Source organism: Macaca fascicularis, chromosome 15 (genome assembly GCF_037993035.2).
Source record: "Macaca fascicularis isolate 582-1 chromosome 15, T2T-MFA8v1.1".
Lineage (NCBI taxonomy): Eukaryota > Metazoa > Chordata > Mammalia > Primates > Cercopithecidae > Macaca > Macaca fascicularis.
The window spans coordinates 1,127,065-1,154,548 of record NC_088389.1 but is presented as its reverse complement, the minus strand read 5'-3'; the positions used below and the strand labels follow the sequence as shown (position 1 = coordinate 1,154,548).

At 50.1% G+C, this 27,484-nt stretch overlaps 1 long non-coding RNA gene across 1 annotated transcript in view; it reads left to right on the top strand.

The window, feature by feature from the left end:
• Positions 1-14,122: 14,122 nt before the first annotated feature.
• Positions 14,123-27,484, top strand: part of LOC123569049 (uncharacterized) — a 66,550-nt gene continuing 53,188 nt past the window's right edge. The window contains exon 1 of the long non-coding RNA XR_010581298.2: positions 14,123-14,282. This is a non-coding gene — a long non-coding RNA (uncharacterized lncRNA). The remainder of the gene's footprint in view (positions 14,283-27,484) is intronic.

The following is a 27,484-nucleotide window of genomic DNA, read 5'->3' as shown; positions in this document are numbered from 1 at the left end:
TGAATGCTGGTTAAGTGCAGGAGAGCAAATGAAGTCTACTATTGACATCACTGAAAAAGTCAATAGATTCACCACTGATAATGGATTCAGATATTTCCCACGGAGTTCTTGCTGATGAATAATACAGTGAAGCCAGGCATGGTGGCTCATGCCTGTAATCCTAGCACGTTGGGAGGCCAAGGTGGGTGGATCACCTGAGGTCAGAGGTTCAAAACCAGCCTGGCCAACATGGTGAAACCTCATCTCTACTAAAAATGCAGAAATTAGCTGGGCATGGTGGTGCATGCTTGTAATCCCAGCTACTCTGTGGGGGAAAGGAAGAGAGATCAGACTGTTACTGTGTCTAAGAGAAATTCTTCTGCTTTGAGATGCTGTTAATCTGTAACCTTAGCCCCAACCCTGTGCTTACAGAAACATGTGCTGTGTTGACTCAAGGTTTAGGGAATTTAGGGCTATGCTTCGTTAAATATGTGTTTGCAGGCAGTATGCTTGGTAAAAGTCATCGCCATTCTCCATTCTTGATTCACCAGGGACACAATGCACTGTGGAAAGCTGCAGGGACCTCTGCCCAAGAAAGCCTGGGTTATTGTCCAGGTTTCCCCACACTGAGACAGCCTGAGATATGGCCTCGTGGGAAGGGAAAGACCTTACAGTCCTCCAGCCCGACACCCGTAAAGGGTCTGTGCTGAGGAGGATTAGTGAAAGAGGAAGGCCTCTGCCGTTGAGATAAGAGGAAGGCATCTGTCTCCTGCTCAACCCTGGGAATGGAATGTCTCGGTGTAAAACCCGACCGTACATTCTATTTTCTGAGATAGGAGAAAACCGCCCATGGCTGGAGGTGAGACGTGCTGGCGGCAATACTGCTCTGCTACACTTTACTGCTCTGAGATGTTTGTGTAAAGTCAAACATAAATCTGGCCTACGTGCACATCCAGGCACAGCACTTTTCCTTAAACTGATGACACAGATTCCTTTGCTCACATGTTTTCCTGCTGACCCTCTCCTCACCATTACCCTATAGTCCTGCCACATCCCCCTCACCAAGATAGTAGAGATAGCGATCAATAAATACGGAGGAACTCAGAGACCAGCACCGGTGCAGACCCTCACTTGCTGAGCGCCGGTTCCCTGGGCCCACTTTTCTTCCTGTATACTTTGTCTCTGTGTCTTATTTCTTTTCTCAGTCTCTCGTCTCCACCTTGGAAGAAATACCCACAGGTGTGGAGGGGCAGGCCCCCTTCATTACTTGGGAGGCTGAGGCAGGAGAATCACTTGAATCCAGGAGGTGGAGGTTGCAGTGAGCCAAAACCATGCCACTGGACTCCAGCCTGGGTGACAGAGTGAGACTCCGTCTCAAAAATAATAACAATAATGATGATGCAGTGAAAAACCATACACTTCAAGCACTTTATGTTTTCACAATCTTCATACATGTGTCCACCTTAGCTTGTTCCTGATCCACACATGCTTTTCCCATCGCCAGTTTTAACACATATTAGATTACACTTCCTTTTTTGCTGCATTAGTTTTCTCAACTTTGGGAATATTCTTGCTGCAGTTGTTGGGTTTTTTTTTTTTTTGGAGACAGGGTTTCACTCTCACTCAGGTTGGGGTACGGTGGTGCAATAATGGCTCACCACAACCTAAACCTGCCGGGCTCAGGTGATTCTCCCACCTCAGCCTCCTGAGTAGCTGGGACTACAGGCGTGTGCCACCGTGCCCGGCTAATGGAAGGGGAAGGGTTGGGTTTGTCTGAGGACCCTCCCGTGGGTGTGGCAGAGCCTGTAGTCTGAGGCAGGGGTCCAGCTGCAGAGTAGCCCACAGCTTCACAGTGGCCCAGGGAACCAGGGCAGGCAGGCCATGAGGCCCAGTGCCTTCTGGGCCAGGCCTTGACGCTGAGGCCATGGAACAGGTGCGGCTCTGAGAAGGGACCGGAGTGACCATGGGCTGAAGGCTATGTCCACAGACCCAATGCGGGAGAAGCTGTGCCAGGCAGTGATGTCAGCCAGGCCCCCCAGCAGGACTAGGGATGTCGGGCACTCTGTCCCAGGTGGCAGACCCTGGCTTCCCCTCCTGCTCACAACTGCCTTCCCACCCCCAAGAACTTCCTGAGTCCTCCCTGGTGACATCCAGGAGCAGGGAGCATGTGGGTGCCTGGCCCTGTGGTTGAGGATGGGGGAAGGCAGCTCTGCCTGCAGCTCCACCCCATTTATAAGGCATTGAGGTTCCTTCTGCTGGGGCATGTGCTGAGGGGCACCGCTCAGGCACTGCCCTCGGGCAGTTCCCAGGCTTGTGTAGAAGCTGGTGGGAATGTGCCAAGAACAGAGGTGTCAGGAGCCAGATTTTGGGCAGGTCCCAGGTCTCTAAGCCTCAGTTTCTTCATCTGTAGGAGGGTTGTAACCCTGCCCTGCTCAGCTTACCAGGTACAGCTGTGCATTTTCAGTGCAGAGGAGAAGCAGAGACCTTCGCCTCAGATGGCCATATTGCCTTGTTGCTGTACCAGCACTCCAGTGCTCCCCCAGGGGGTGTCCTGGCTTCCTCCTTTGTAACTCTCAGGTGTCACATGTGGGTCCTGCCCTACCATCCCCTCTCCCTGTCTAGAAACGAGGCCTGCTGAACTTGGAGCCACCCACTCCCTGCTTTCAAGCCATCTGCTCCTGGGTTAGCCTGTGGCTGGCCTGGCCTGATTCTCCACACATGTGGGTGTTTCTCCACTGCTGGGGCAGCGGTTGTCCATTCTGGGACCTGGGTCAGCTCTCAGCTGTGGCTGTTGTGCCTGTGCTTCCGCAGATCCTGGTGGTCACTCCAGCCCTGCTCTCACAAATTCCAAGAGCAGGCTGACTGTCCTCCCCATTCCCAGCTTTCCAGTAACTGCTGCGAGAAGGGACAGACACTGCTGCAGAGAACTTGCCACGGTGTCTCATGCTGCGGCCGGTGGGGCCAGGCTGCACGCTCCATTCTAGGGAAGGGTGAGGCTTCCTGATCATCAATCTTAACAGGGGACTGTCCCGTGGGCACCTGGACAGGCTGCCGGGAGTGGGGCGGAGTGGGGTTAGAGTACTGCCTGCTGCCCGTTGAGGGTGTGCGGGTTCCTTAAGAGTGTGCACGCTGTAGTCTGCATGCATATCTGGTTTTTTTCCTCTCCTTATCACTAATCAGCCTTGTGTAACCAGGCTGGCCCTGCTTCCTGCCTAGGGGCTATGGGTGTACCATCTGGAGCTGCAAATGGGGTGTGATGCCTCCCCACACCCAAGAATTTCCTGACACCCAGCACCTCATCTCCAGCCAACCTCTGGCTCCCCCAGAGATCCTGGGACTCAGGCCTCACACTCCAGCATGGGGAGCTGTGTCCTTCTGGTGGTGCTCTCCTTTGGAGGCACCTTCGAACAGGGGTGCAACAGATAGAATTCAGTAAGTGCCATCTGTTGCATGGATACCCTGCTGCTACCCTCATCCACCTTCCTGAGGCAGATCCTGGGATGGGTCTTTATTTAAGAAGACAAAAGGGAGGGAGAATGCATAGAGGCTGGGCGTGGTGGCTCACACCTGTAATCCCAGCACTTTGGGAGGCCGAGACAGAAGGATCACTTGAGGTCAGGAGTTTGAGACCAGCCTGACCAATGTGGTGAAACTGCCTCTACTAAAAATACAAAAAAATTAGCTGGGTGTGGCAGCGGGCACCTGTAATCCCAGGTACTCGGGAGGCTGAGGCAGGAGAATCGCTCAAACCCAGGAGTTGGAGGTTGGAGGTTGCAGTGAGCCGAGATCACGCCACTGCACTCCAGCCTGGGTGACAGAGGGAGACTCCGTCTCAAAAGTAAATAAATAAATAAATAAATAAATAAATAAATAAATGCATAGAGGTTGTCTGTGTGACCCTGGGCAAGTGATTTCTCCTTCCCTCCTTGGGACTCAGCTCCTTGCCTGTGAACAGGGACAGCGCTTCTCCCTCGTGGAGCTGCTGTGAGAATTACAGTAGAAAATGCACCTGTGGTGGTTGTTGGTAGTGACTGGTTCCCCCAATCCCGACTCCCCTGCAGGATGGGGCCTGGGCCCAGGGACAGGGGATGGGCTGGCAGAGGATGCCCATCCTAGAGAGGAACCTTCTTGGCAGACGTGGAGACCAAGCTAAGTCAGAGTCCGGGATCTAAGTTTGAGGGTACATCTGACACCCTGCAGCCATGAGTCTTTGGCTGGGTCAAGTGGCCTTTCTGAGCTTCAGTTCCTTATCGGTAAAGCCTGGGCAGTGGTGCCCAGCATCTTTCACAGGACACCATGTGAGTGCAGATGGAGACCCACTGAGCAACCTGCTGGGGAGAAATTCATGGGGAGCACCCCTCCAGAGAGGGATGGCTCGCACAGGCCCTCAGCCCAGCCCCTTGCAGGCTGGACCTTGGAGAGTGAGGCCCTGAGGTGACACATGGCACCTGGCTCCTGGCCTACACCTGCGTCTGCACCTGTGTCCGCTCGGGATTCTCTGTCTCAGGGGAAGGACGAGGTGAGGGTTGGGCACTAGTGTCTGTATGAGGTGAGTGGATAACTAGGGCATGTTTGGGGGACTGGATTGTCCGATGTCGAGACCCTAGGGAAAGGTTTGGCCCAAACTGTGCTGGGGCGTGTCCTCTAGGGGTCAGCCTGGACCTCCGTCTCTATTCTCCCTACCTTTACTTCCCTACCTTTAGTCCCTGGACCTACCCTGGTCTCCCTTCTTTCACCCTCTTGACACCTCTCCGGGTCTGACTTGCCCGTGTACCATCGGTCAGAGCCCACCACTTCCAGGCCTCCCAGTGCTTCCCTGCACAGATTCTGGGATCATTCACTAGTGACTGCCCTGCTAGGGTGTCAGCTGTCAGATCCCCCTCAGCCCCCCAACTCAGCTCTCCTCTGAAGCGCTCACTGTAGACTCCCAGTGGTCACTGTCTCCAGGGCCAAAGGCTGGAAACTTCACCTGCCTCACCAACAACATTCTCAGGATCGGTTGCTACTGGTCTGTCCCAGAGCTGGGCCAGGGCTCCCGGCCCGGGCTTCTCTTCACTAGGTGAGGGTGGAGGGCCATGGCCACCTGGACGGGGATGAGGATGGGGTCCCCAGGATTGCAGCAGATATGCCAGGACAGTGTAGCAGCCCGGTGATGCTGACATATGTCCTTTCCAGCAACCAGGCTCCTGGCGGCACACACAAGTGCATCTTGCAGGGCAGTGAGTGCACTGTGGTGCTGCCGCCTGAGGCAGTGCTCCTGCCATCCGACAATTTCATCATCAATTTCTACCACTGCGTGTCTGGGAGGAAGCAGGTCAGCCTGGTGGACCTGTAGTACCTGCCCTGGAGACACGGTGAACAGCGGCTATAAGCCTGGAGCAGGGCCCCTTGGCAAGAACATCCTGGCTGCTTGGAGCTAGGAGAAGGGCCCTGCAGCCTGTGACCCCTGTGGCCCAGTGAGTGTTCTCAGTCCCTGCCAAGTGAGATCCAGGGCTGGGGGCAGGCTTGGCCCCTGGGAGGGGAAGGCCCACGTGGTTACTGCAGGGGCCAGAGGAAGTCACTGCTGTCCTGTCCCACCTGGGGCTTTTCTGGACCAGTCTCCCAGTGAGGTGCCTGGTCTGAAAGGGCCTTGACCATGCCCCTTGGGAATCTTTCAGATCCCCATTCTTGGGTGTGTGACTGACACCCCAGACCCATGGGGCTTCAGCCTTACATGGATTCTCTCTGTTCCAGTGAAGCTGGACCCACTCTTTCACTCGCAGAACACGTCAGCTCTGGCCCCTGCATCCTGATCTGCAGCATCAGTCCTGCCGTGGAGCCAACATCACTCTTCTCGGCTATGAGCTGGGCGTCAAGAGGCAGGAAGAGGCCTGGGAGGTAACACTTTGACTGGCTTCCCCTGGGGTCCTCTCTCCTGGGAGCAGCAGTCCAGGGCAGACTCCCCACTCTAAATAAGGAGAGGTCAACTTGGAGTGAAGAGCAGGGGAGGAACTGGAGCCAGGTGTGTGTGTGAACACACATGCTGACATGCACACGTGTGTGCTTGTGTGTGTATGTGAATAGGGTGAGCGTGCCTGTGTTTGTGAGTGTGTGCATGTAAGTGTGGTAAGTGTGCATGTGTTTATGTGTGTGCACATGTAAGTGTGCCCATGTTTGTGTTTGTAAGTGTACCTGTGAGTGTGCCTGTGCCTTGTGTTTGTATCTGTGAGTGTGCACGTGGGCATGTCTATGTGTACGAGTGTGTATGTGAGTGTGGTGAGTTGCTTCTGTGCACACGCTTGTGTGTGTGACTGTGCATGCAAGTGTGAGGAGTGTGAAAGTGTGCCTGTAGACATGTCTGCCTGTGTGTGCATGTGTGTATTGGTGGGCAGATGCAGCCGTATCTGCGTGTGAGTGTGAGTGTGCCTTCTCTCTGTGTGTGTGCACGTGAATGTGGTGAGTGTGCCTGTGTGAACACAGGTGTGGTCCTGTGTATGCTGTGTGAGCGTGTGCGTTTGTGTATTCTTGAGGACTGAGGAACCCAGCCCCACCTTCAGCACCTGCTAACTGCCCCTACCCCCACAGCGAACCCAGCACGAGGATCACATTGTCGGGGTGACCTGGCTCATACTTGAAGCCTTTGAGCTGGACCCTGGCTTTATCCTTGAGGCCAGGCTGCGTGTCCGGATGGCCACACTGGAGGATGACGTGGCAGAGGAGGAGCGTTACACAGGCCAGTGGAGTGAGTGGAGCCAGCCTGTGTGCTTCCAGGCTCCCCAGAGACAAGGTGGGCGCTGCTGTGGCTGCTGTACTTCCAGAGTCTAGGCTGGGCGTCCTCTCCCCTCATCACCTCACCCCTGCACTCTTTCATCCTCCTGGAAGCCCCTCCCTGAGGCAGCCAGGCCCCAGTTGACCCACTTCCTCTGAAGGTCTGAGGTCTGTAGGGAGGAAACAAACACCTGACAATTCTGGGGCTTCCTGGGAACCCGTAGTCAGTGACTTCTGTTAGGAGTGATGGTGGCGGGGCTGCACACCAGGGCTGGTGCTCCTGCCTGGAGGCTGGACATGACCTCAGTGTCGTTAGTGAGGGCTGGGCTGACCCTTGCGCACTGCAGTGCTGAGCAGGCCCAGGGACCTTATGACCCACCGTGTGGCAGATGTAAGAGTGAGGCCCAGGAGTGTGGCTTACACAAGGTCCTTCAGCAGGTGACACAAACCTCCAAGGCCCATCACAAACCTTCCACTTTGGCCCAGGGTACTAAAGGGCACACTTTTGCCAGGTAGGCTTGTGGGGAGCCTCCTGGCACTGAGGCTGCTGACAGCCCTGGGCCCTTCCTGCCCACGGGCCCTCTGATCCCACCCTGGGGGCGGCCAGGCAACACCTTTGTTGCTGTGTCCATCTTTCTCCTGCTGACTGGCCTGACCTACCTCCTGTTCAAGCTGTCACCCAGGTAGGTAGCTGATGTGTGTGTGTGTGTACATGTGTGAGCAGGTAAGAGTGTACATGTTAGTGTATGTGTGCAGATGTGCCACTGTGTGAATGTGTGAGTGTGTGGTGGGTGGGCCGTCAAGGGCCATCCCTGTCTGGTTCCTCCCCTCCCCTCCCCACTGTCTGGTCCCGGATGGGGTGGGCTTTTCAAGTCTCCACCCTGGGCCAGAAGAGGGTTCACAAGTTGCCAGGGGAGAGAAGGGAAGGGGGATCTGTGGCAGAGGCCGAAGACAAGGGCAGTGTGGTCCCGACCAGACCCAGAGTCACCAAGATCAAGAGCCCGGATCCTAGACTTCTGCCTCTAGAGGAGCTTGGTTTGTTCATCTGGTCACACAGTCTATGAAAGGACACTTGGGGCATCTGGTGTGCACAAGAGTCTTCTCACCCTGGCAGATGCCTTAGAGAACAAGATGGACAAGGGCCCTCCTTAAATCAACTGTCACACCTCATGCACCCCACGTCAGGTTACAAAAGGGGACTCAGGGGCCACGTCAGGCTGTGGATGTGAGGAAGAGGCTGTGGGGAGAGGGGTGTTGGGTGGGGCTAAGCGGGAGGGTGCTTGGCTTCTCCCTGGAGCAAAGGAAAGTGTGAAACTGTGTGATATGACCGAGTTTATGTTTTGAGGAATGGATTGCTGGGACAAGGGAAATGGGGGACCTGCTTGGGGACCAATGGGGGCCAGTGGGGTGCCCACAGGGAGATGATTTGGCAGGAGCCAGTGAAACAAGTGGAGATAGAGCCAAGTGGAGGGGATTTCAGGGTCTTGGGGGAGAAATAGAGGGGACGTGTGGCTGGATAAGGTAAGAGTGGTGACTCCTGAGGTGGGGAAATGGGGGGAATCCTTGCGGGGAGGTTGGCAAGGTCTGTTTGCACCTGTTGGGTTGGAGCCCCAGGTGACATCCTTGTGGGACGGTCAGTGGATCCTTGGCAGCAAGTCTGGTGCTTGGGGAGACACTGGGTGAGGTGAGAGCCACAGATGTACTGATGGCAAAGACAGAGGAGGTGCGGCTCCCTCTGTGGACTGAGGATCTAGCTGATAACTCCCCATTCTGAACCTGCCATCGCAGCTCACACTGTAAAGGATTCATGCCTCAGTATAAATCAGTTCTATGTGCCTAACGCAAGGAGGCCCGGTTGGGTCCTGTCCTGAGAGTGGGTTGGGATGTGATGAGATGGGAGAGAGGCAGTGGCAGGGACGAGGTGGGCGGGCCTCCTGCTGATGGAAGGAAGCTCAGCCTCTGTGGTGACCTCAGGCCACCTGGGTCACCACAGGCCTCTGACTGGCCTCAGGGTGAAGAGAACCTTCTACCAGAACATGTCCTCTCCAGCGGCGTTCTTCCGGCCCCTCTACAGTGTGCGCAATGGGCACTTCCAGGTGTGTGCAGAGTCCACGGCAGGGCGTGGGGGGCAGGGGTTGCCCAGAGCTCTGGCCTGCCCGAGATGTTGGCTTTCATGAGGGTTGGCGGCCAGTGTGGGAGCCTTGTCAGTGCTTGGAGCCTTTTTTGTATGTTCAGTGTAATTCAATTTATACGCTGTGTCTCAAATGGGGAAAAACTAGCTGTATTCTCCATTACTGATTTCTTTTTGTTCTCATGTCTCCAGTTCCACTGTTGATGGAAAAATGTAAATTTCTCATGACTTATCTCTGTCCCCTCTGGTTTGCAGCTGTCTGCACCCACCATGTGCCTCGCCTCCTCCTTCTGCGAATGTGTCTGTCCTGTGGCCGTGGGGAAGGGTCTGTGCTGTGTGCACTGCCCTCGGGGCTCTCACTGCCTCTGGGCTCCTGCTCTGCCTGGTTCCCTGGTCCCCCCGGATCGCATGCCAGAACCACAGCTGAGGAGTGAGCTCTGCACTTCCCCCTCTGTGGCCCTGTTGGGCTCCCACAGCCCAGGAACCAGTGAGCAACTTGGGGGTTGCATCAGGCCCTCCCCTCCCTGCTGGGCTGGCGGTTCGTGCCCCCGGGTGGGAGGAGCGGGAGAGGGAGGAAGGGGGTGGGAAGAGGACGGGGGTGGGAGGACGGGGGTGGGAGGAGCGGGAGAGGGAGGAGGGGGTGGGGGGTGGGAGGAAGACGGGAGTGGGAGGAGGGGGGTGGGAGGAGCGGGAGAGGGAGGAGGGGGGTGGGAGGAAGACGGGGGTGGGAGGAGGGGGGTGGGAGGAAGAGGAGAGAGAGGGTTCCAGTGAGTGGTCTCTGGTTTTTCCCCTCAGACTCCTCACTTTGGACAAAGGACAAGAAGCAGTGAGGGCCCCTCCCTGGGGTCTGGGCCAAGCTGACCTCTCTTCTCCAGGATCTTCCCTCCCTGTGCCCTAGGGCATCCCTGGGCCCTGTGCAGCAAGGGTGTCCCCTCCACACCACGGCTCCAGCTTACTGTGCAGAAAAATCCTTTTGTCTCTCAATGAGGAGCCTAGTTTTCAAGATTTTTGTCCAAATATTCAATTTGAACCATAAACCGGGCACCTGGCTCTTGGCAGAGTCCCCCATTCCCCAAGGTGGTAGGTGTGACTGTCAAGAGCATGGGCAGCCGAGGACAAGGCTGAGCAGGGCACAGATTGTGATTGTCCCCGGGACTGTCATCCTGTTGCAGGCACCAGCCCTTCCCTAGAGAATCAGGGCACCTGCCAGGGGTTATTTAGACCCTCAGGTGGGGATTTGGTGCCATAGGTTGGTCTCCAGGGAGCAGTGCAGTGATGGAGGGTGTGGTGTGTGTGGTGAATGGGATGGAGGTTCCTGGTCTCACCAAGGGAACAGCTTCCTTTTGGAGGTGGGGGCCTCCTGTGGCCCCACGGAAAGATCCAAGTCTGCTGGCTGTAGCCCAGTGCTTTGAAAGTCACCAGTCCTGACAGCGACTCGTGTGTGTGTCTCTGTGTGTGTGTGTGTGTCTGTGTGTGTGTGTGTGTGTCTGTGTGTGTGTGTGTCTGTGTGTGTCTGTGTGTCTGTGTGTGTGTGTGTCTGTGTGTGTGTGTGTGTGTGTCTGTGCGTCTGTGTGTGTCTGTGTGTGTGTGTGTGTGTGTGTGTGTGGTGGGAATGCCCAGTCTCTGTAGCTGCTGAAAGGCCTTGAGGCTCATGCTGTTGGGAGTTGGCTCTGTCCTGGGCAAATATCACCATCTGTACCTTGGTTCGGGGTGCTGTGAGCACCAGGCCCTGTGCTGGCGGAGCGGTGAGGAGCCTGAAGGGACTCAGGGTCCCATGATGAGGTTGGGCTGGTACATGGAGGAAAGACAGAATGTCCAAGACACAGGCACTGCTTGGTCTCTGGAGGACCTCAGGAGGGCTTCCTGGAGGAGGAGGGAGGCTGGGCTTGCCAGAAAGGAGGCAGCTCCTCCCAGGATGAGTTCTGAACATGCTGCCTGAGCCCTTCCCTCCTCCCGCACTCTGTTGCAGACTTGCATGGGGGCCCACAGAGCCGGTGTGCTGCTGAGCCGGGACTGTGCTGGCGCCCCATGAGGAGCCTCAGAACCCTGGGTCAGGAGGCCACTGCACTGCTCACCTGTGGCCCGGCGCATCCTTGGAAATCTGTGGGCCTGGAGGAGGAGCAGGAAGGCACTGGGACCTGAGCTCAGAGGATGTGCTGTCAGCAGGGTGTGCGGAGTGGAGGGCACAGCCACTTGCCTGTCTGCCACGGGAGGACTGGGCCCCCATATCCCCCACCAGGCCATGTTACTCCCTTCCGTCCTCAGCAAGGCTCGGTCCTGGATGTTCTAGGTCCCTGACTTGCCAGATGAATCGTCCGTTTTGGGAAAGTGGACTTAAGTCTCCACAGCCCTTGTCTGGGACTGAACCTCCTGAGAACGGGCCCCTAGCAGTGGTCGGAAGTCCTGTCTGGATGGAGGCTCAGGGGCAGCTTCAGGGGGGAGGGATCCCTCTGCTCGGTGCCTGTGGGGAGGAGTCTCTACCCTCAGCATCCTGCCCACAGGTTCCTCCGCTGTCCCTTTTCTTTATCCCTGGCCTCTCTGAGAAGGGGGGTGTGGTCTCTCAGCTGTTCCACCATCATCCCCTTAAAGGGCCAGCCTGGGCCCATTGGACACAGGTAAGGCACCATGACCACCTGGTGTGAGCTCTCTGTGCCTTCCTGACGCCCTTTTTTAGAGATTAAAAGGGGCTTCACGGCTGTTCCAAACTGTTGATGGCTGGGAAGAGGGGCCAGAGGAGGAGTGAGGGATGAGGTTTGGTCAGCCCTAGGCTTTCTGGGCTCTAGGGACAGCACAGTGGATGCTCAATGACAGTTTTGGGGACAGTAGGGTGGAGGCTCGGGGACAGCTCTGGGCTGAGGTCAGGGTGGAGGCTCAGGGGCAGCTCGGGGACAGCAGGGTGGACGTTCAGGGACAGTTCCTGGGAGGCCAGCGCCCTCATTCCTCCTTGTCCTCATCCTCCCACTTGCTCCTGGAAACTGAGAGCTGAGGCTGGAGCTCCCAGACAGTCAGTGCTGGAAGTGACCATCCAGCAGTGATGGTGGCCTGTGAAGGGTCCTGCTTCTGTCCTCAGCCTCTCATGGGGTGGGCTTGGGGAGCAGCTGTGGTCTGGAGAGAGTGGCAGATGGAGCAGAACGTGCCTGCATTTGTTTCCTGGGGCCGTCGTAACAAAGTGCCACAAAAGGGGTAGCTTAGAACCACGGAGATTTGTTGTCTCTGTTCCGAAGTCCAGAAGTCGGAAATAAAGATGCTGGCAGTGTTCCCGACTACATGTTCTTAGGCTCCCATGAAACGGAAGTTGATACCAGGCCAAGCAAGTTTCCCAGACAAGGCTTTATTAAGTCTTATGCCCTAAAGGTTGTCCAGGAGGAAGGATTCTTGGCTGGCTCCCCAAGGGGAGTGCACTGTGGTGTCTTAAGGAGGGTGACATGCATGATTTATGAGTTAGGTAAGTGTCATTACACATATGGCGTGGAGTGAAGGGTGCTCAGTTGCAGTGAAGAATCACGCTAACACAAACGCTGTGTGATTGGAAAATAGCAGAAAAGCCCATACCTGGGTGGGGACTTTAGTGTTATAAAGAGGCCAGGGGTAAGGATCGGTCATTCTCCTGGCCTCATGCACAAGCGGGTGATCGAGTTAACTCCCTTGAGTAAGACTTACGGCGGGATGCTGCTAATCTTAGTTTATTTCAGACAGGTGAAAAGGTCTGGCCAGCGAGTGTGGCACCTGCAGCGAGTATGGTGCTGCAAGGTCTGGGGGTCAGTGGGCACGTATGGAACAACGCGTTAGTGGGGGTGGGCCGAGTCCCATTTCTACTCTGTCTCAGCAGGCCATGCTCCCTCTGAAGGCACTAGGGAAGGATGCATTTTGGGCCTCTCTTCAGCTTCTGTTAGTTTCTTGGCTTGTGACAGCAAAACTCCACTTCTTTTTTAAGATAGCGTCTTGGTCTGTAGCCCAGGCTGAAGTGCAGTGGCGTGATCTCAGTTCTCTGCAACTTCTGCCTCCCCGGTTCAAGTGATTCTCCTGCCTCCACCTCCCAAGTAGCTGGGATTACAGGTGCAAGCCACCACGCCCAGCTAATTTTTGTATTTTTAGTAGATACAGGATTTTGCCATGTTGGCTAGGCTGGTCTCAAATTCCTGGCCTCGAGTGATTGCCTGCCTCCCCTTCCCAAAGTGCTGAGATTACAGACATGAGCCACCGCACCCGGGCATGTCATCTGTATCTCTTTTTTGGTGAGGTGTCTATCTTTTAATCGGGCTTTTTTCTTTTTGTTATTAGATTTGTTTGTTATTTTACACACAAGTCTTTTTTCAGGTTTCTTTTAAAAATATTTTCTCTCAGTCTGTGGCTTGTTTTTTGATTCTCTTAACGGGATACATCAGAGAGCAGTCATTTTAAATTTTAATAAAGTCCACATTATCATTTTTTTCTTTTATGAACTGGCTTTTGGTATTGTATCTAAAGACTCATCACCAATCCAAAGTCATGTGGATTTTCTTCTATAACTTTTACAATTTTACATTTGAAAATTTAAGTCTACAGACTATCCTGAGCGATTTTTGGGGGGTGAGCTATGAAGTTTGTATCTACGTTGCTCGGGTTTGTCTTGAACTCCTGGGCTCAATTGATCCTTACACCTCAGCCTCCCACAGTACCGGGATTACAGGCGTGAGCCACTGCACCTAGCCTGGAGTCTCTTTCTTCCTTCCTTCTCCCTTCCCCTTCCCCTTACTTATTTCCTTTTTCTTTCCTGGTTTCTTTTTATTTATTTTTTTCTTTTTCTTTTTGATACTGAGTCTCGCTGTGTCGCCAGGCTGGAGTGCAGTGGCGTGATCTCGGCTCATTGCAACCTCCGCCTCCCGGATTCAAGGGATTCTCCTGCCTCGGCCTCCGGAGTAGCTGGGACTACAGGCGCCCGCCGCCATGCTCAAATACTTTTTGTATTTTTAGTAGAGGCGGGGTTTTACCATGTTGGCCAGAATGGTCTTGATTTCCTGACCTCAAGTGATCCGCCAGACTCGGCCTCCCGAAGTGCTGGGATTACAGGCGTGAACTGGCCGTCTTCTTTGATTGCTATCTCCATGCGTTCCGGTCAAGGCACTGGACGGTGGGCTCTGTTTCAGTTGAAATTTCCAAAATCACGGCCTGGAAAAATCAAGGCGCTGATTTTCAGAGATTCCCCAGAGCTGCCGCGAGGGGGCGCCCGGCCCTGCCAAACCCGGAGCGCCGCGCGCCAGAGGCGTGTCCGATCCGCACGGCGGCGTCCTGGGGCGTCCCCTGTGAAGACTGAGCTTTCTCTCCTCAGGACCCGCCGGGGAGGGGCCGGGGCTTGGGACACCTGGGGACACCTGGGGCCGCGTCCGCTGTGAGGACAGGGAGACGCTGCTGCAGCTCCGGGACACCCGGGGCCGCCGAGGCAAAGGTGAGGAAAAGGCTTCCGCCCCCGCTGTGAGCGCAGCGGAGCGAGCGCGGCGGCGTTTCCCGTCGGGCTGTTTGTATCCGGACTTCACGTTGAACAAGCTCCCTTCATGGAGGCCTGGGCGGGTCACCCCCAGCGCGAGGCCAAGATGCGGGTCACGAAGGCAAGTTTGTTTCTGGAGAGGAGGAGGAACGCGGAGACACCGTGGGGCGGTCGGGATGTTGGGGACTGGCGGGCGCCACAGCCTGAGGTCGGGAAAGAGGCGCCCCGGATCCGTGCGCATTTGTTTGTTTGTTTTTTTTTTTTTTGAGGCGGAGTTTCGCTCTTGTTTCCCTGGTTGGACGCGATCTGGGCTCACTGCAGCCTCCGCCTCCCGGGTTCAAGCGATTCTCCCGCCTCAGCCCCCTGGGATTACAGGCACGCGCCAGCACGCCCAGCTCATTTTGTATTTTTAGTAGAGACGGGGGTTTCTCCATGTTGGTCAGGCTGGTCTCGAACTCCCAACTTCATCAGGTGTCCACCCACCTCGGCTTCGCAAAGTGCTGGGATTACAGGCGTGAGCCACCTCGCCTGGTCAGTACTCGCTGTTTTCAGGCTCCTTTGTTAACACAGTAGAAACAACACAGGAAAATGGATAAGTAGGCACATTATCATGCTCACGCTACTGCACTTAAGCCCTGGGCGACAGAGCAAGACCTTGTCTCAAAAAAACAAAAACAAATGAAAACAAAACCAAAAAAACCATAGTGTGTGTCTAATGGAAGTGAACTCGTCAACAACAGTTTGTCTTTTGTTGAGAAAGTCTGTTTAATTTGCAGTATATTTGTAATGGCACATAAAATGACATCTGTTTTATAAACATTCGCATCCTAAGTTAGTTGAAATGTATTAACTATATCAAGCTTTGACATTATACCATAAAACTAATTGAAGAAAGTCAGTACTCTTTTTTTTTTTTCCCTTGGCTTTGACCATTTTAAATAAAATCAGATTTCGTTAAGGTTACTTTATACTGAGCTGTAAACCCATATGGCCTTGCGGTGTCTTTTCTTATCTTTTTTTTCGGGGGGGGGGGGGTATGGAGTCTCGCTCTCTCTCCCAGGCTGGAGTGCAGTGGAGCGATCTCCGCTCCCTGTAACCTCTACCTCCTGTGTTGAAGCAATTATCTGTCTCAGCCTCCCCAATAGCTGGGATTACAGGCGCCTGTCACAACGGCCAGCTAATTTTTTTTTGTATTTTTAGTAGAGATGGGGTTTCACCATCTTGGCCAGGATGGTCTTGAACTTCTGACCTTGTGATCCACCCGCCTTGGCCTCCCAAAGTGTTGGGATTACACGCGTGAGCCACTGAGCCCAGCCTCTTTTCTTTTTTTGACAAGGAGTCTCACTTTGTCGCCCAGGCTGGACTGCAGTGGCGCGATCTCAGCTCACTGCAGCCTCCACCTCCCGGGTTCAAGCACTTCTCCTGCATCAGCGTCCTAAGTAGCTGGGATTTCAGGCCTGCATTACCACACCAGGCTAATTTTGTATTTTTAGTAGAGGCGGGGTTTCACCATGTTGGCCAGGCTGGTCTCGAACTCCTGACCTCAAGAGATTCACTCGCCTCGGCCTCCCAAAGTGCTGGGATTGCAGGCAGGCCTGAGCCACCAGGACTGGCTGCTTTTTTTTTTTAAATTAAAAAAAATTATTTTTGTTTGTTTTTTGAGATGGAGTTTAGCTCCTGTTGCCCAGGCTGAAGTGCAATGTCCTGATCTTGGTTCACGGCAACCTCTGCCTCCTGGGTTCAAGCAATTCTCCTACCTCAGCCTCCTGAGTAGCTGGGACTACAGGTGTGCACCAGCATGCCTGGCTATCTTTGTATTTTTAGTAGTAGAGATGGGGTTTCACCATGTTGGTCAGGTTGATCTCTAACTCCTGACCTCAAATGATCCACCTGCCTCTGCCTCCCAAATTATTGGGATTCTAGGCGGGAGCCATTGCACTCAGCCTTTACATTTTTATTGATTTTTTTTTTTTTTTTTAAGAGAGAAGTTCTTGCTCTGTCACCCAGGCTGGAGTGCAGTGGTGCGATCATGGCTCACTGCAGCCTCGGCCTCCTGGGCTCCAGCAATCCTCCTGCCTCAGCCTCCCAAGTAGCTTAGACTATAGGCACCAGCCACCATGCACTGCTAATTTAAGCAGGATCTTTACATCACTCAAATTTGTCTTGAACTCCTGGGCTCAAATGATCCTTACATGTCAGCCTCCCAAAGTGCTGGGGTTACAGGCGTGAGCCACTGCACCCAGCCTAAGGTCTCCCTCAGCCTTTGTTTTTTTGTTCTTGGTTTTTTCTTTTTTTGAGACAGATTTTCACTCTTTTTTCCCAGGCTGGAGTTCAATGGTGAGATCTCAGCTCACTGCAACTTCTGCCTCCTGGGTTCAAACGATTCTCCTGCCTCAGCCTCCCAAGTAGCTGGGATTACAGGCATGCGACTAATTTTGTATTTTTAGTAGAGATGGGGTTTCACCATATTGGTCAGGCTTGTCTTGAACTCCTGACCCTAGGTGATCCCACCGCCTCAGCCTCCCCAAAGTGCTGGGATTACAAGTGTGAGCTATTGCGCCCGGCCCTGTGGTACTTTTTTTTTTCTTTCTTTCTTTCTTTCTTTTTTTTTTTTTGAGATGCAGTCTCACTCTGTTGCACAGGCTAGGGTGTTGTCATGCGCATCTGTGTGAAGGGACCACCAAACAGGCTTTGTGTGAGCAATAAAGCTTTTTAATCACCTCGGTGCAGGCGGGCTGGGTGCAGGCGGGCTGAGTCCGAAAAGAGAGTCAGCCAAGGGAGATAAGGGTGGGGCCATTTTATAGGATTTGGGTAGGTAAAGGAAAACTACAGTCAAAGGGGGGTTGTTCTGTGGTGGGCAGGAGTGGGAGTCACAAGGTGCTCAGTGGGGGAGCTTTTTGAGCCAGGATGAGCCAGGAAAAGGACTTTCACAAGGTAATGTCATCACTTAAGGCAAGGACCGGCCATTTTCACCTCTTTTGTGGTGGAATGTCATCAGTTAAGGCGGGGCAGGGCATTTTCACTTCTTTTGTGATTCTTCGGTTACTTCAGGCCATCTGGGCGGTTACTTCAGGCCATCTGGGCATATACCTGCAAATCACAGGGGATGCGATGGCTTGGCTTGGGCTCAGAGGCCTGACAGGTGTAGTGGCGTGATCTCCGCTCACTGCAACCTTCCCTTCCTGGACTCAAGTGATTCTCCTGCCTCAGCCTCTGAAGTAGCTGGGACTAGAAGTGTGTGTGCGCCATGATGCCTGGGTAATTTTTTGAGTGTTTTTATTAGAGGTGGGGTTTCACCATGTTGGCAAGGCTGGTCTCAAACTCCTTTCCTCAAATGATCTGCCCACCTTGTCCTCCCAAAGTGTTGGGATTACAGGTGTGAGCCACCACGCCCTGCCCCTGGGGTCCTTTTTTAATGGGGGAGCTTTAAGGGTCACTCCAAGCTTTTCTATGCTAATTGGCGTGTTTAAATTTTCCTTAGAGTCCATTTTGTTAATGTGTATTTTTACTCGGAAATCATCCATTTTCTGTTGGTTTCCAGTTTGATTAAATAAGTTTCTCCTTTTTTATTTTGAGATGAGTTTTTCTCTGTCTCCCATGCTGGAGTGCAGTGGCCCAGTGGAGATCTCAGCTGACTGCAGCCTCCATCTCCTGCGTTCAGCAGTTTGGCCTCAGCTTCTTGAGTAACTGCGATTACAGGCCTGCGCCACCATGCCCGGCTGATTATTGTTTTTAGTAGAGCCTGGGTTTCGCCATGTCGGCCATGCTGCTCTCAAACTCCTGACCTCAGCTGATCTGCCGGCCTCTGCCTCCCAAAGAACTCTGATTACAGGCATGAGCCACCGTGCCTGGCCAGTATATTTCTCTTATTTGACTTCTAATTTATCTCTTTCTAGTTTTCAACAGAATTCTTAATACTATGTATTTCTGCTATTTGTTTCCATCGATAATATTTTAAAAATATACTTCTTAGTTTATCTTGTTTTCAATTGAGGGAATTGTTATGTTCAACAATTTCTCATGACCCAGTGACAAGCTTTAATTATTTTAAAATAATTCCTGCTTAACGCAAGACCTTTTTCAGGACCCAGCTGTCAGTGGTGGTGTTACTGAGCAGAGTTTCTTGGCTCTCCAGTAATAGAAGTTGACATGAGGCTGAGCAAGGTTCCCAGGCAAAGCTTTTATTTAGGTGTTTTGTTTAGCTTGGTTAAATTTATTTCACAAAGCTTTTATTTTTGTGTTTTATATTCAAACACAAAGGAGGCAGCAGAAGAGAGAGAATTCTCTGTCTGGCTCCCTGAAGAGAGTCAGGAGGAGAGTGTTTCTAAGGTCTGGCCCGATTGCTCAGGCTGGAGTGCTCTGGCACCATCTCGGCTCACTGCATCTTCCTGGGCTCAAGCCATCCTCCCACTTCAGCCTCCCGATTAGCTGGGACTACAGGTATATACAAATGTGCTCGGCTAATTTTTGAAATTTTTTTTTTGTAGAGATGGGTTTTGCCATGTTGCCCAGGCTGGCCTCAGACCCCCACCAAAGTGCTGGGATTACAGGCATGAGCCACCATGCCCGGCCCAGTGTGTTCTTACTAAATTTCAGTAATTAGTCGTGCCATTTGCCTTTTGTTCAACACTGAGATTTCATTTTTCTTTCCTAATTATCTCATACATGGACTTTGGTTCCATTAAACTGTCATTCCTTGATCTACAAATTGTGGGTGATTCTTGCAGATTATCTAAGAAATAATCACGTTTTGTTCTTAGAAAAACCACATTATTAACTTTACTACTGTTAGATACCATAACTGCTGTGACTTTAAGGTTTTTGCTGGACAGTGTCTTAGACAATTTGCTAAGGGTGGACATTGGGTGAATGGCTTGAGGGAACATGCGTTAAATACTCGAGACACCCAGAAGGCTGCTGTGTCCCCGCAAGAGAGAGCATATGAGACTGCAGGCCACTGGGGTTGAATGCCTTGGAAAGGGCAGCATGCAGGAGCGCATGGTGTGTAGAGGTCATGGTCAGTCCTGTGGTCCTTGTACTAAGGCCAGTGGGAACCCACTGTAAAAGTGAAATGAGAGACTGACATGATGAACCTTCGGTTTGAAAAAGAGAATGTTGCCATTATGAAGTTGAGATTGAAAGGACGCAAAGATAGATGTGTACCCGCCCCCCACCCGCTACACCCTTGTTCTGCTCTCTAATCTTTGCACATACCAGAGATTTCGTAAGTTCTGTGAGTACCTGGTTTTCTGCACGTACCAGAGATTTTGCTTTGCACATACCAGAGATTTTGTAAGTTCTGAGGCAAGGTCACAAGACGTGTTTAAGTAAGATAAACTCTTGCTGCCATAAACCTGCTCTCCCGCCTCAAAGTTTGAACCAAAATATCAGAAATGGCGGGAACCAATCATAGTTAGCCAAATCGCCTTGTTCAAACACTAGCCAATCATATATCTGATTTGTATAATAACTCTATGCCCACTTTTCTTAGACTATATAACACTGCTCGGAGCTCAGTGGGGGAGCTCTCCTGCCCGTCTCGTTTCACGAGCGAGGGAGAGTTCCAGGTTCGAACCTGTAATAAAGATCCTTGCTGCTTAGCTTTGACTCTGGACTCTGGTGGTCTTCTTCAGGGAATAAACGGTCTGGGCATAACAAGATCACCAGTTGGGGGCAGGTGGATTGTGCTCTTTCTGGTGGGTTGCACTGAGGAGAGCAAGCATCGGGCTGCGGTGTTTCCGCTGGGAACGCAGGGTCTGCATCTGCTAGAGAGGAAACACGGGGCAGACCCAGCTTGGAGTTATCTGCCAAAGTTGTGAAACTGAGGGACAGCTCAGGAACATTCCAGAAAAAGGAAAACCCAATCCAAATGGAAAGAGACATTTTCTCCCAGTTGGGGCAGGCAGTGAAGTGAAATGGGTCTGTGGATTGGATTGTCAGGTAGAGACCCTGTATTTCCTGATATGGGAGTTATTTGGTGGTTAGCTGGGAGGCTGTCTTTGCTTTGGTAAAATACACTGGAGTGTTTTGTGTGGAGCTGCTGTAGCTGCTGAGGAATCTAAGAGAAGGGATAAGTTACACTTTACACTGCTATTGCAAGATTCCTAGAAGTATGAAATTACTGTACAGTGAATTATAAACAGCCACAGTAATACCATGTCAGTAAAGCAGAGACGACATCAAACTTCACTGTAGAGGCCAAACCCAATCCAAATTCAGGTCAGTGGAAGCTGTGTACCAAGCACCCTGGTGAGAGTCTGGATGCTGTATCAGTATTGCGACTGAAATATCAGTATTGAGGGTGTCACGTGAGTCTTAGGGGTGTCATAGCAGTGTTGAGGGTGTCATATCTGTATTGTGTGCATCATATCAGTACTGCAGGTGTCCCATCAGTCTTATGAATGTCATATCAGCCTTACAGGTGTCATGTCACTATTACGGGCATCATATGAGTCTTAGGAGTGTCTTGACTCTTGTGGGCTTCACATCAGTCTTCTGGGTGTCACAGCAGTCCTACAGGTGTCATCTGCATTGTGAACATCACATCAGTCTTATGGGTGTCACAGCAGTCTTGTGGGTGTCATGTCAGTATTGCGATATGCTGTGATATGTTATACCAGTATGACACCTCTTCTGAAGACACCTTCACAGACATACCCACACATAGTGCTTTAACAGCTCTCTGTGTATCCCTTAATCTAGTAAAGTTGACACTAAGATTAACCACCACAGTATTTATGCCTGATTCATGGCTAAAATTTTAGAATTTCTAAAAATTTTAGAATGAAAGCTGGGCACCATAGCCAGACACCATCCCTACAGAAATATTAAAAAGTTAACTGGTTGTGCTTGCACGCATATATAGTTTCAGTTACTCTAGAGGCTGAGGTGGGAGGATCTTTTGAGCCCAGGAGATTGATGCTGAAGAGCTAGGATTGTGGCACTGCATTCCAGCCTGGGTGACAGTGTGAGACTCTCTCAGAAAACAATCAACAGTAATAATATTATTTGGAATAAATATATTTATTTGGAATATATTATATTCCAAATTATATTCCAAATTATATAATTTGGAATAAATAAATATTATTTATTTATTACAAATAAATATATAAATAAATATAAATAAATAATATTCCTTGGAATAAAAAAATATTCTTTGGAATAAATTTAACCAAGGTACAAGACTTGTACATGAGGCTGGGCATGGTGGCTCACGCCTGTAATCCCAGCACTTTAGGAGGTCAAGGCGGGTGGATCCACAAGATCAAGAGATCGAGACCATCCTGGCTAACGTGGTGAAACCCCATCTCTACTAAAAATACAGAACATTAGCTGGGCGTGGTGGCATGCGCATGTAATCCTAGCTACTTGGGAGGCTGAGGCAGGAGAATTGCTTGAACCTGGGAGGCAGAGGTTGCCGAGATCTCGCCACTGCACTCCAGCCTGGGTGACAGAGTGAGACTCCATCTCTGGAAAAAACAAAAAACAACAGAATAACTTGTAAATGGAAAATTTCAAAACACTGCTGAAGTAAATTCAAGAAAGCATACAAATTTAAAGACACCTCATATCATAAACTAGAAGACTTAATAATTCTTAAGGTGGCAGTACCACACGAAGTCATCTACGGATTCTTTCTGATTCCTGTTACAATCCCAATGTCCTTTTGGCAGGAATCAACAGACTGATCCTACCATTTATATGGAAGTTCAAGGGATACAGAATAGCCAAAATAGTCTCAAAACAAACAAAAAAAACCCTCAGAGACTACATTTCCAAATTTCGAATCTTACTACATAGTAACGGTAATAAAATCAACATGATTCTGGTATAATCAATTGAATAGATCAATGGAACTGAATTTTGAGTTCAGAAATAAACCCATATTTCTATGAGCAATTGCTTTATTTTTATTTTTTTGAGACAGGGTCTCACTCTGTCTCCCAGGCTAGAGTGCTGTGGCACGATCATGGCTCACTGCTGTGGGGAAAAGAAAGAGAGATCAGACTGTTACTGTGTCTATATAGAAAGAAGTAGACATAAGAGACTCCATTTTGTTCTGTATTTGCGATGCTGTTAATCTGTGACCCTAGCCCCAACCTTGTCCTTGCAAGAGACATGGGCTGTGGTGACTCAAGGTTTAACGGATTTTGGGCTGTGCAGGGTGTGCTTTGCTAAACAAGTGCCTGAAGGCAGCATGCTTGTGAAAAGTCATCACCATTCTCTTAATCTCAAGTACCCAGGGACACGTACACTGCCAAAGGTTGCAGGGACCTCTGCCTAGGAAAGCTAGGTGTTGTCCAAGGTTTCTCCCCATGTGATAGTCTGCAATATGGTGTCGTGGGAAGGAAAAGACCTGATCATCCCCCAGCCTGACACCCATGAAGGGTCTGTGCTGAGGAGGACTAGTATAAGAGGAATGAAGGCCTCTGGGCAGTTGAGATAGAGAAAAGCATCTGTCTCCTGCCCGTCCCTGGGCAATGGATTATCTCGGTGTAAAACCCGATTGTTTATATAAAATGTGGCACATATACACCATGGAATACTATGCAGCCATAAAAAAGGATGTTTGTGTCCTTTGTAGGGACATGGATGCAGCTGGAAACCATCATTCTTAGCAAACTATCACAAGAACAGAAAACCAAACACCGCATGTTCTCACTCATAGGTGGGAACTGAACAATGAGATCACTTGGACTCGGGAAGGGGAACATCACACACCGGGGCCTATCATGGGGAGGGGGCAGGGGGGAGGGATTGCATTGTGAGTTATACCTGATGTAAATGACGAGTTGATGGGTGCTGACGAGTTGATGGGTGCAGCACACCAACATGGCACAAGTGTACATATGTAACAAACCTGCATGTTATGCACATGTACCCTATAACTTAAAGTATAATAATAATAATAATTTAAAAAGATGTTCATATATCAAATAATCATGTATATCTTGAATATATGAAATATTTGACAATTCAAAATATTTACACATTTTAAAAAAATAAAGGAATAATTGAGAAATAGTAAAAAAAAAAACAACCAAAAAAACAAAACCGATTGTATGTTCTGTTTACTGAGAAAGGAGAAAACCACCTTAGGGCTGAAGGTGGGATATGCTAGCCACAATGCTGCTCTTTATGCACTAAAAATGTTTATGGAGATATTTGCATATGCACATCAAGGCACAGCACTTTTCCTTAAACTTACTCATGTCACAGAGATCTTTATTCATGTGTCTTACCACTGACCTTCTCCCTACAATGATCCTATTATCCTGCCGCTTCCCTTTTTCTAAGACGGTAAAGATAATGATCAATAAGTACTGAGGGAACTCAGACCGGTGCCGGCGTGGGTCCTCTGTATGCTGTGCGCAGGTCCCCTGGGCCCACTTTTTCTTTCTCTAAACTTTGTCTCTGTATCTCATTTCTCAAGTCTCTCATTCCACCTAACGAGAAATGCCCACAGGTGTGGAGGGGCAGGCCACCCCTTCAACTGCAACCTCTATCTCCTTGGCTCAAGTGATCCTCCCGCGTCAGACTCCCAAGTAGCTGGGACTACAGGTGTGTACTACCACATCTGGCTAATTTTTTGATTTTTTGTACAGGTAGTGTCTTGCTGTCCTGCCCAAACTGGCCTCAAACTCCTGTTCTCAAGTGATACTCCTCTCTTGGCCTCCCAAAGCACTGGGATTACAGATGTCAGCTACCATGTCCAGCCTGTTGATTTTTTAAAATGTAATTTCTTTTTCTTTTTTTTCAAGGCATGGTTTTGCTCTGTTGGCCAGGTTGGAGTGCAGTGGTGTGAACGTGGCTTATTGCAGCCTAAACCTCCTGGGATCAAGCAATCCTCCCTCCTCTGTCTCCTGAGTAACTAGGACTACAGATATGCACCATCGCACCTAGCTAATTTTTAAATTATTTGTAGAGAGAGTGTTTTCCTGTGTTGGCCAGTCTGGCCTGAAACTCCTGGGTTCAAAAGATCTTCCCATGTGAGCCTCTCAAAGTGTTGGTATTACAGGTGTGAGCCACCACCTCCAGCCTGGAATGGTTTTCATAATTATATTCTCATGTTGTTTGTTGCTACTGTCTGGAAATAGAGCAGATTACTGTGTATTGACATTTTGTGTTGTAGTTTACTAGTTTTAATAATATTTTTGGGGGTTCGTCATGATTTTTCTGTACGTAAGATAGCTCATGTGATCTGTGAGTAGCCATTTTTACTGCTTCCTAACACATATATGTGCTCTTTACTTCTTTTTCTCTCCTATTTGTTGTGGATGGAACTTCCTATATAGTGGTGAATACAGTGATGAAAATGAGCATTGGTGCCTTGGTCCTGATCTTAGGAGTACAGCACTGGGCCCTAACAATAGAGATGGTGCTAAAGTCCTATTGTGGTGTTTAGAAAATTCCTATCCCTGGTTTGTTGGATGTTTTTATGATGAAATGGTGTTGACTTTGTTGAAAGTACTTCCTGCATCTATTGAAATTAGTATGTGGGTTTGTTCTTTATTCTGTTTATTTGATGTTTATTTGCAGTGATGGCTTTAGTATGCCAAACCAGCTTGATTTTCTGAGAAAAGGATGTAGTGATCATGTTGTATTATCCTCAAAATACGTGCCAGTATGAAATGACAATTATTTTCTTGAGCTTTTTTTAAAAAAATTTTTTTGAGACAGTCTTACTTTTGTCGCTCAGGCTAGAGTACAATGGCACGATCTCAGCTCACTGCAACCTCTGCAGGTTCAAGCAATTCTCCTGCCTCAGCCACCTGAGTAGCTAGGATTACAGGTGCCCGCCACCATGCCTGGCTAATTTTTGTATTTTTAGTAGAGACAGGGTTTCACCATGTTGGCCAGGCTGGTCTCAAACTCCTGACCTCAGGTGATCTGTCCGCCTTGGCCTCCCAAAGTGCTGGGATTTCAGATGTGAGCTACCGTACCTGTCCTCTTGAGCATTATTAATTGAATAATTATACTAGACATTGATCTGTACCTTTCTGTTCTTGTGATGTCAAGTCCTAGTGTGGCTTAGTATTAAATTGGGGATGGGATTGGGTATGGGTTGTTTAACTATTTAGAGTATTAAGTGTCAGAAGTTTAGAGGAAAAAAATTAGCAGAAAGGAAACATACCTGAGGAATTGCGGGGAAGAATATGATGAGGTCTGGGTCAGAGTCAGGGTTTAGGGTTAGCAAGAGAATGACTGTAGCCTTTGCCAACAGTAAATATCAGTCCTTTTCTTGAGACAGGCTCTTGCTCTGTTGCCCAGGGTGAAGTGCAGTGGTGCAGTCTTGGCTTATAGCAAACTCCGACTCCCAGGTTCAAATGATTTTTAGGCCTCAGGCTTCCAAGTAACTGGGGACACAGGTGTGTGCCAACATGCCCAACTAATTTTTTTTTTTTTTTTTTTTTTTTTTTTTAGTGGAGATGGGGGTTTCCCCATGTTGACCAGACTGGTCTCAAGCTCCTGGCCTCAAGTGATCCGCTTACTTCTGCCTCCCAAAGTGCTGTGATTATAGGCATGAGCCACCACGCCCAGCCTGCACACAGGCAGGCAAAGATATTTTAATGTTCTTTTAATTGGCACGTCCTTCAGTATTAGTCAGTGTAAGCAACTTTTCATTTATTTCTTAGTTGAGAGTTCTTTGGGTCACAAATCAGATGACATTTCAGTATGTGTAGGAGTATGCGTATGTGAGTGTGTTGTGTATGTGTGAGAGGAAGTGCAAACGTAAGTATGACAGAATGAATATGTACACCTCTGTCCTTGTGTGCCTAGTGTGTTAGGGTTTGCTTAGAGTTTGATTTAGGGTTAGGAGTAATGGTTAGGTTTAGGTTATGGAGCAGGGTTAGATGGTTAGTGTTAGGGTTAAGGGTTAAGGGTTAGGGTTAGGGTGAGGATTAGGTTGAGGGTTAGGGTTAGGGGTTAGTGTTGGGGTTGGGGTTAGGGTTTTAGGGTTAGGGGTTAAGGGTTAGGCTTAAGGGTTAGGGTTGCTGGTTGGTGTCAGTGGTTAGGGGTCAGGGTTAAAGGTTAGGGTAAGGGTTGGGGTTGGGGTTAGGGTTAGGGGTTAGGGTTAAGGTAAGTGTTCGGGCTAGTGCTAGGGCTCTGGTTAGCGTTAGGGTTTGGTGTTAGGGTTAGGGTTATGGTTTGCGGTTAGGATATGTGTTTGGGGTTAGGGTTAGGGTTAGGGCTAGGGCTAGGGCTTTGAATAAACTTATATGGCAGCCAAGTAGTGGTTTTAGTGGGCCTTGGGTGATACCAAGTTCTTTGTCTACTTCAAGGGTGAACCAGCACAGTCTCAGTGGTCGTGGCCACAGGGATGCCTATGTTACCCCAACTCCAGCTCCACTTGCCTCAGCACAGATAGAGAGACTCTGCTGATAGAGAGAAAGTAAGGGAAGAGAACTAGTGTCTCTACTTGATAAATCAAGAGAATTTTTCTTGATGTTAATCCAAGGCCACCAAGGCAGTACCTCTACGTGTTTGCATAAGGTTCTGTATTATTGGGTTTGGGACCTAAGTCTCTTTGAATACCTGGAAAGTGTTCCCACAAATAATGGGGACAAACAAGCCCAGACTGTGAAGACTACAATGAAGACGGAAGTCTTCAATGCCCAGATATAGATGAACATCTACAAGTATCAAGACTGTCCAGGAAAACACGACTTTACCAAACAAGCTAAATAAGGCACCAGGGACCAATTCTGGAAAAACAGAGATATGTGACCTTTCATACAGGAAATCCAAAATAGCTGGTTGAGGTAATTCAAAGAAATGCAATATAACACAGAGAAGGAATTCAAAATTCTATCAGATAAATTTAACAATGAGATTGAAATAAAAAAAGCAGAAATTCTGAAGTTAAAATGCAATTGTCATACTGAAGAATGCATCAGTGTTACTTAAAAGAATTGAGCAAGGAGAAGATAGATTCATTGAACTTGAAGTCAGTCTATTTGAAAAGATAAAGTCAGAGGAGACAAAAAAGAATAAAAAATAGGCCGAGCGCAGTGGCTTATGCCTGTAATCCCAGCACTTTGGGAGGCTGAGGCGGGCGGATCACGAGGTCAGGAGATCGAGACCATCCTGGCTAACACGGTGAAACCCCGTCTCTACTGAAAAAAAAAAAAAAAAAAAAGCAAAAAATTAGCCGGGCG